This window comes from Schistocerca piceifrons, chromosome 2 (genome assembly GCF_021461385.2).
Source record: "Schistocerca piceifrons isolate TAMUIC-IGC-003096 chromosome 2, iqSchPice1.1, whole genome shotgun sequence".
NCBI classification, from domain to species: Eukaryota; Metazoa; Arthropoda; class Insecta; order Orthoptera; family Acrididae; genus Schistocerca; species Schistocerca piceifrons.
This window is the reverse complement of record NC_060139.1, coordinates 605,071,252-605,080,400: the sequence shown is the minus strand read 5'-3', so window position 1 is coordinate 605,080,400 and position 9,149 is coordinate 605,071,252. Positions and strand designations below refer to the sequence as shown.

General features: G+C 43.4%; 1 non-coding gene across 1 annotated transcript; it reads right to left on the bottom strand.

Annotated features, from left to right (window-relative positions):
* Positions 1-5,756: 5,756 nt before the first annotated feature.
* On the bottom strand, positions 5,757-5,840 carry Trnas-gga. Its single transcript is given in 2 exon segments — positions 5,757-5,791; positions 5,801-5,840. It is a non-coding gene; the product is annotated as a tRNA-Ser (tRNA).
* Between the last annotated feature and the right edge of the window lie 3,309 nt (positions 5,841-9,149).

The following is a 9,149-nucleotide window of genomic DNA, read 5'->3' as shown; positions in this document are numbered from 1 at the left end:
ACGTTCATAACGGGTGGCAGGGACAAAGAATCCAGTGAAATTTTTTTAAGTGCTTTATCCGAAAACTACCTTGAGCAGTTAAACAGAGAACCGACTCGTGGCGATAACATATTAGACCTTCTGGTGACAAACAGACCCGAACTATTTGAAACAGTTAACGCAGAACAGGGAATCAGCGATCATAAAGCGGTTACGGCATCGATGATTTCAGCCGTAAATAGAAATATTAAAAAAAGGTAGTAAGATTTTTCTGTTTAGCAAAAGTGACAAAATGCAGATTACAGAGTACCTGACGGCTCAACACAAAAGTTTTGTCTCAAGTACAGATAGTGTTGAGGATCAGTGGACAAAGTTCAAAACCATCGTACAATATGCGTTAGATGACTATGTGCAAAGCAAGATCGTAAGAGATGGAAAAGAGCCACCGTGGTACAGCAACCGAGTTAGAAAACTGCTGCGGAAGCAAAGGGAACTTCACAGCAAACATAAACATAGCCAAAGCCTTGCAGACAAACAAAAACTACGCGAAGCGAAATGTAGTGTGAGGAGGGCTATGCGAGAGGCGTTCAACGAATTCGAAAGTAAAGTTTTATGTACTGACTTGGCAGAAAATCGTAAGAAATTTTGGTCTTATGTCAAAGCGGTAGGTGGAACAAAACAAAATGTCCAGACACTCTGTGATCAAAATGGTACTGAAACAGAGGATGACAGACTAAAGGCCGAAATACTAAATTTCTTTTTCCAAACCTGTTTCACTGTAGTTCCTTCTCTAGATTGTCGCACAGATGAAAAAATGGTAGATATCGAAATAGACGACAGAGGGATAGAGATACAATTAAAATCGCTCAAAAGAGGAAAGGCCGCTGGACCTGATGGGATACCAGTTCGATTTTACACAGAGTACGCGAAGGAACTTGCCCCCCTTCTTGCAGCGGTGTACCGTAGGTCTCTAGAAGAGCGTAGCGTTCCAAAGGATTGGAAAAGGGCACAGGTCATCCCGTTTTCAAGAAGGGACGTCGAACAGATGTGCAGAACTATAGATCTATATCTCTAACGTCGATCAGTTGTAGAATTTTGGAACACGTGTTATGTTCGAATATAATTACTTTTCTGGAGACTAGAAATCTACTCTGTAGGAATCAGCATGGGTTTCGAAAAAGACGGTCGTGTGAAACCCAGCTCGCGCTATTCGTCCACGAGATTCAGAGGGCCATAGACACGGGTTCACAGGTAGATGCCGTGTTTCTTGACTTCCACAAGGCGTTCGATACAGTTCCCCACAGCCGTTTAATGAACAAAGTAAGAGCATATGGACTATCAGACCAATTGTGTGATTGGATTGAAGAGTTCCTGGATAACAGAACGCAGCATGTCATTCTCAATGGAGAGAAGTCATCCGAAGTAAGAGTGTTTTCAGGTGTGCCGCAGGGGAGTGTCATAGGACCGTTACTATTCACGATATACATAAATGACCTTGTGGATGACATCGGAAGTTCACTGAGGCTTTTTGCAGATGATGCTGTGGTGTATCGAGAGGTTGTAACAATGGAAAATTGTACTGAAATGCAGGGGGATCTGCAGCGAATTGACACATGGTGCAGGGATTGGCAATTGAATTTCAATGTAGACAAGTGTAATGTGCTGCGAATACATAGAAAGATAGATCCCTTATCATTTAGCTACAAAATAGCAGGTCAGCAACTGGAATCAGTTAATTCCATAAATTATCTGGGAGTACGCATTAAGAGTGATTTAAAATGGAATGATCATATAAAGTTGATCGTCGGTAAAGCAGATGCCAGACTGAGATTCATTGGAAGAATCCTAAGGAAATGCAGTCCGAAAACAAAGGAAGTAGGTTACAGTACGCTTGTTCGCCCACTGCTTGAATACTGCTCAGCAGTGTGGGATTCGTACCAGATAGGGTTGATAGAAGAGATAGAGAAGATCCAACGGAGAGCAGCACGCTTCGTTACAGGATCATTTAGTAATCGCGAAAGCGTTACGGAGATGATAGATAAACTCCAGTGGAAGACTCTGCAGGAGAGACGCTCAGTAGCTCGGTACGTGCTTTTGTTAAAGTTACGAGCACATACCTTCACCGAAGAGTCAAGCAGTATATTGCTCCCTCCTACGTATATCTCGCGAAGAGACCATGAGGATAAAAATCAGAGAGATTAGAGTCCACACAGAAGCACACCGACAATCCTTCTTTCCACGAACAATACGAGACTGGAATAGAAGGGAGAACCGGTAGAGGTACTCAGGGTACCCTCCGCCACACACCGTCAGGTTGCTTGCGGAGTATGGATGTAGATGTAGATGTAGATGTAGCTTCAGAATTTCCAAGAGTTTATTGCTATCAACAGTGTCCAAAGAATTCTCTAACTCAACAAATGTTATAGACGTGGTTTGCCTTTGATCGATCTATCGTAAGTTAATTACTGCTTCTTCCTATTTTTCTCTGAAACACAAACTATATTTATTCCTATATACGAGAAATATAATTTTTTCCCGCGCCACACGGAGTCTATGGGTGACAATAGATAAAAGTCTAAACTGGGCTTAGTTTATACTTAAAGTCTGCGATAAGGCATTAATGTCTTTCCAAGCTGGGCAAAAGTGCAAAAAGGCTTTTACATTTTGACCTAATAGACTTGTAGTTGTTCATTATAGGGTTGTTATCCTGTAAGGTCTTTCTCAAAAAGTTCATGACGCTTGCTGTTGAGGACCTACGTACGATGTATCAGCTACGTTAGAAAGTTTTATCATATTTTACTTTTTTTCACAACCATCCCGGTTACGTGCAGACAAGCACAGAGATTAATAAACACTATGTCTAATAAAGAAGAAACAATAGTTCCCATCAGAGTAAAATCTTTTCCGTCCCTATCAATCACTCAGCCACATTCTCAACTTCCTTTGTAGGAGCAGGAGCTTGACTTTTGAAAAATCTGCCTCAGAGCTCCGAGAGCTAAATATCATCGCCAGCTTCAAATGACAGAGAATGGTGAGTCCACCACAAGAACAACAATACCTGCCTTACTGTTTTACAGCTAAGTACTTTCTTTCCCACGGGAGCTAAATCATATCCAAAATCCTCTAGCTGGGTCAATCGCTCTATAATTCTCCCCTCAGAACTCGCTGTATCACAAAATCTCATTTTTATAGACCCAAGAATTCATTTCATGTCTTCTAGTGTTAACTGTGTTATTATTACTAGCAATAGTACTACGGCCGAGGTGGCCGAGAGGTTCTAGGCGCTACAATCTGGAACCGCTCGACCGCTACGGTCACACGTTCGAATCCTGCCCTCGGGCATGGATGTGTGTGATGTCCTTAGGTTAGTTAGGTTTAAGTAGTTCTAAGTTCTAGGGGACTAATGACCTCAGAAGTTAAGTCCCATAGTGCTGAGAGCCATTTGAACCATTTGAACCTAATCAGTACTGTTATTCCAAAGACGTTAGTTTAATTCAAATTTTGTATTAAATCATATTTAACTGTATTACTACCAGTTCATTTCTGTGTGTCATATAAAATTATCATTCTCTAATAGGGACAGTAACGCCATGGTGCCATGTAAAGGATAGTCTGAAAGCTCTAAGTTGATACAATTGAATAAATGAATGTAAATAAATAAATAAAATACAGACAAGTGTTTTTGGCTTATCTATTTATGCTTATTAGTTTTTGAAATAATATCTCTCATGCGTTCGTAAACTGAGGAAAAACACGGGCATTGATAAGAAACAGACGAGAAGTATCATAAGGCTATGACGCGTAAGCATTAATTATCGAATATGTATAAACCGGCAGAAACCACACATTTTGTGTGGTGTCACCGCCAGACACCACACTTGCTAGGTGGTAGCCTTTAAATCGGCCGCGGTCCATTAGTATACGTCGGACCCGCGTGTCGCCACTGCCAGTGATAGCAGGCCGAGCGCCACCACACGGCAGGTCTAGAGAGACGTCCTGGCACTCGCCCCAGTTGTACAGCCGACTTTGCCAGAGATGGATGACTGACAACTACGCTCTCATTTGCCGAGACGATAGTTAGCATAGCCTTCAGCTACGTCATTTGCTACGACCTAGCAAGGCGCCATAGCCTTTGATATTATTTTATATTGTGGTTATAACATGTACAATCAAGAGCGATGTTCTACAATTATGGATTAAAGTTAAGTATTACAGCAACTGCGTCCATTTTCTAAGTTCGCATCTCCTTTAACTGTTCCAGACCTTACCCCATCCTGCGTGAGCTTATAGCGTGCATTTCGGCCTCTTCTAACAACACGGTGTTGGCACCTCTGCCAACACTACATTTTGTGTCATATTTTAACAGATGGTCGCTACTTGAGTCTTCTCTGTGACATCAGTGGTTAGAGACCTACAGTTCGTTTTCTTTCGTCTGGCTTATGTTCGGAAACCAATATCAACCTGACGTGTGGTGTACGAGGAAGTTTCACAAGTACTGGGATGAGAAAATAGCGTTCTCTCTCTCTCATTGTTTGTGTGGATGTGTGTGTGGGTTTCTGTATGTGTACGTGTGTGTGTGTGTGTGTGTGTGTGTGTGTGTGTGTGTGTGTGTGTGTGTGTGTGTTTGTGTGTGTCCGTGTGTGTGTATGTGCCCACGCGCTTCCGTGGAAAGAGAGAGAGAGAGAGAGAGAGAGAGAGAGCAGCTCCTCCGCTGTGGAACATAAGCGCAAATTCACCTCCGGTGCACATGTGAATGCCGCCTGGGGAGCTCCATTAGGCCGAGCGCGCGATTTGACGGTTCGAGGAGGCCCCTGGTGCTGCGAAACTTGGTTGTAAATGTAAATTTACCCGTTTAGGGAAGACGCATTAGTTAGCTCTCGCCGGAGGGTTGGCAGCCGAGCAGATGCGCGGGTGGTGCGCACCCGGCCCGCGGGCCTGCCGGCGTCAGCGGCAGGTGCTGCCAACTTGCACGCAAGAAACAGTAACAAGCAGCAGGCGGCTAAGAGTGTCTGTTCTCAGTGAAGGGCCGACTCACAGACACTGCCGCAGCCAACGAAACGCGTGCCTGTTCGCACTGCTGCAAAACACGACTATGTTTCAACTAGCTCACCATTTCGGTCGATTCTTGTATGGTTTGACGACAGAAGATATACTACGTCTACAAAAGAACTTGTACGTTTTAGGAAGGATACTTGAGAGTGCAGAAAGAGATATTCAGTCAGTAGATTTTCAGAGTGATCAAATAATCGCAACAACAACTTTGAAGCTCACCGCTGTCTCCTTCCTACAGACAGTAATACTGGGAATGCTCAGCGGAGCTTAAGATACTTGGGAGATGATCCAACGACAAGTAAAATAATTGGTGTGTTCAGACAGAGTTTCTGGGAGCACACAGCCTGCAAGAAAGGTTCTGATTCCGATCGCGGTTCGATATATGTGTTAACTTGTCTCGTATGACTATTTCTGTGCAGACTCCGCTGACGAATAAGAACAATCCATCTCAGAATGATGCTTCTTTTGTAATCCACGATGAAGAGGTTATAACAATTCCTCACAGATAGGCCGGTTGTACATTTTTTAAGTATCGGTTTTCTAGTTGCTTTAGTGGGCATTTCAAATACCTTGCGAAGACTTCTTCTATGTTGAAATAGCTTGTAAAGGTATTCAAATGGTTCAAGTGGCTCTGAGCACTATGGGACTTAACATCTGAGATCATCAGTCCCCAAGAACTTAGAACTACTTAAACTTAACTAACCTATGGACATGACACACATCCATGCCCGAGGCAGGATTCGAACCTGCGACCGTAGCGGTCGCGCGGTTCCAGACTGAAGCGCCTTGAACCGCTCGGCCACTCAGGCCGGCTGCAAAGGTGTCATGCCTCGATTGTTAAGCACAGATTTAGAACTGCGTGGCTGGTACCTTTATACAGTACATTGCTCTGCGAAACTCGAGGACGAGATATATAAAGTGACGTAGCACATTAACAACTCAATGGAAATGAATAGAAGTTGGGGAGTGTGTTGCCAGAAGTCTCTCAGTTCTGCGGAGAAAGATGGACATCACATCGCGTGAGATTAGCGTGACTATAGGCAACATGAGGCAGTTGAAGGAACGGGAAAAGACAGTACGTGCCAATACTGTAATGCAGTGTGAGACACTGCGCTGACGATCGACAGCCGTATTTAATTAAGAATGAACTCGCAAATGATGATTATGATTCCGCATCATCTCTAGGATAATTCAGCCGAACTCGGATTTCCAGTTTGTCACGAGTGATCGTCCTAACTAGTTCGTCTATCCTATCACTCCCCCAGGAGCGGCTGGAATCCCCGTTTCATCCAGTGTCTTCACTCCCTTGTGCAGTGATGGTGTTCTTCATTACCACATGACCTGTTGACAGCATTCGGATGGCTGTACACGGGAAGAATCATCGGGAACAAGGAAGAAGGACGAAGTGTGACGAGTGTAGTCAAAGACTTTGGTATTACTCATGTGCATCGGGACCGCTCCGAAAAGTAGGCGCAGCTGCCTGAGGCAGAGGAGGTAGTCGACCGCGGTCAGCTACAGTAACAGATGACCGCTTCTCTGTGCTACATGCAAGAGCGGACTCAGTGAATTACAACCAAATTTAACAATTTAACAGGATGAAAAAGCACGCAGTCTGTTGCTGCACATCGGCACGGCAACTGCATTGGAGTGATCTCATTGGCCAACGAGCAATAAGTTGTGATCCGTCACAGCCGCACATCTTTGACGCCGTTTGGGATGTTGCGGAGAGCGTAGAGATTGGACCAAGAATAGAAGGGCCGCATGCTCTTCTCATATGAGAGCAGATTCTGCTGAATTACAGCTCGGTTAGCAATTTCGAAATCAGATATTGGATTGTAAAGCGTACCAAGTATTTCAGTATTTTACTTCCTTCCACACTGAGTGTTTTGAACAATTTCTCTGAATCATCAGCCTGCCCTTCATAGCTCCTGGATATGCGGTACTATCTAATTTCTGGCCATGACGTAAACCCGCTGGAATCTTCGCATACCTTCCAGCCTTTTCCGATCATACTTATTTCTCTTGCAGTTCTTGAATTTATTTCCTTCTGCCAACTAAAATTTATTGCAGTGTTTACCAGTCTTTCTTCTATCTGACTTCCTCTACCGAGTTGGTATTGCTCTGTGTCTTCAACTCCCTCCCATACCTCAACTTTCCGATTGGAACTGAATACCTCCCTGTTCTCGTCACCATCTCCTACACTACACATTACCTCACACCTCATTCCGGTCACAGCGTTGCAACTGGACCTGAATACCTTCCTGTTCTCCTCACTACCTCTTACACTACACATTACCTCACAACTTGTCACCCCATCGTGATCTCGATTCAAAAGTTATCTGCGACTATATCCACACCAAACGCAATGTGTACTGGGAATCCATAGATACCTAGGCTGGAAGGCACTCCCTAACCTTCCAGCAACTTGTCCCACCGCTGGCTCCCAGCTTGTAGTACTTGGGTAACATGCCACGATCATAATCAAACACAATCACAGCACATGACATAAATCAAGTACTTCACAGGAAACACAACACTCCTCTGGTCACAACCGCATTTCCTATCGACGCCTCCAAGAATGCCGTGTCTCATTTCCAGTCACGATTGCAATCCTTTGTACCATTAAACAGGCTACTATCCGGAACTGAGATAAGCCTCCAACATCCTACTCTTTCTCAAACTGCATTGAAACCCTTAATGATAACTCACCTTACAGTCATATCTGCCTCACTTCCATGTCTTTGAATCCATCCATCCATCCTCTCCCGAATCATCCACCAACACTTGAACCAACACCACCCATTACCTAGAGTGGCTCACGTCCCATCTTTTGATGACCAGCACCAGCACCTCATCCATCCTCTACCCCACCAGCTCCACACGCGTAAATCTCGTTGTTGTTGACTTCCTTGACCTTGAGAAAACCTACGACGGTGTATCGCAATGCAGCCTCCTTTTGAAACTACGGACGTGCGCATTTACAGTAAATCATGTCCGCCCTATTGCATTCTTGCTCTCTAATCACTCAATCTTTGTCATCATTGACAGCACGAGTCCTCCCGCCAGGGCACCTCCTTTTTACTTTCGTTACAGTAATGACTGCGTCTTGTACTTCAGCCTGCTGTTTCATCCGTTTCTTTATTTTCCAGCCTTTCGGAATGCATAACAACATGTACCTTTTTATTGTTGCCCTTGAAACCTTGCCATCTGAACGATTTTCGAATTAAAATTCTATATTTTTTTCACAAGTGAAAGCTCGTTATACGCACTGAATGTAAACTTCTCGTTTCAGACACTATGGAAGCCTGCTTCTAATAATAATGTTCAGTTTGCCAAAGGCACTTTTGTCATTTTTACTCTTATTTTTATTTATTTTTCTCTGCATCTAGTATTTGGCTTTACTTGTCATATACTTTCCTTGAACCTAAAAACGATTATTTATTGAGATGTAGTGTTTTTTGAATAAATCTCTGGTACGTTATTATCAATATTGTACAGTTGTTTTGTAGTTGTATAATATCCGTGCCTATCTTATCTTTTAGTGTTGATTTTTCCACTGTCAAAATGGAAGCTATAACATCATATACTGAAGAGGCAAAAAAAACTGGTACACCTGCCTAATGTCGTGTAAGGCCCCCGAGTGCACGCAGAAGTGCCTCAACACGACGTCGCATGGACTCGACTAATGTCTGAGGTAGTTCTGGAGAGAACTGACACCATGAATCCTGCAGAGCTGTCCATAAATCCGTAACAGTACGAGGATGGTTTTTAATTACTCAGCAAGACAAAGTGGCTTCTGAATTGTCCACTTATAAATTGTGGACGGAGTAATCTAAGTATGAATAACTATTTTGTTGGGATACATGGATTCTGAAAAAGCTTTCGACTCAACTTCAACAAAGCTGCTCTGATAGTCCTTGAAAAATAGGGATCTCATTCTATCAACCTACATATCCAGGGTGTTTCCAAAGTGATTGTCAGTATTCAGGGATATGACAGGAATTATCATTCAAAACTAAAAATTCAAGTGAAAATGGGACCTAAAACGCATACCTTAAGAGCTATGAGTAATTCTTGTTCTTCGATACCGTGAAACATATCTCTTCTACTGCAAGCGC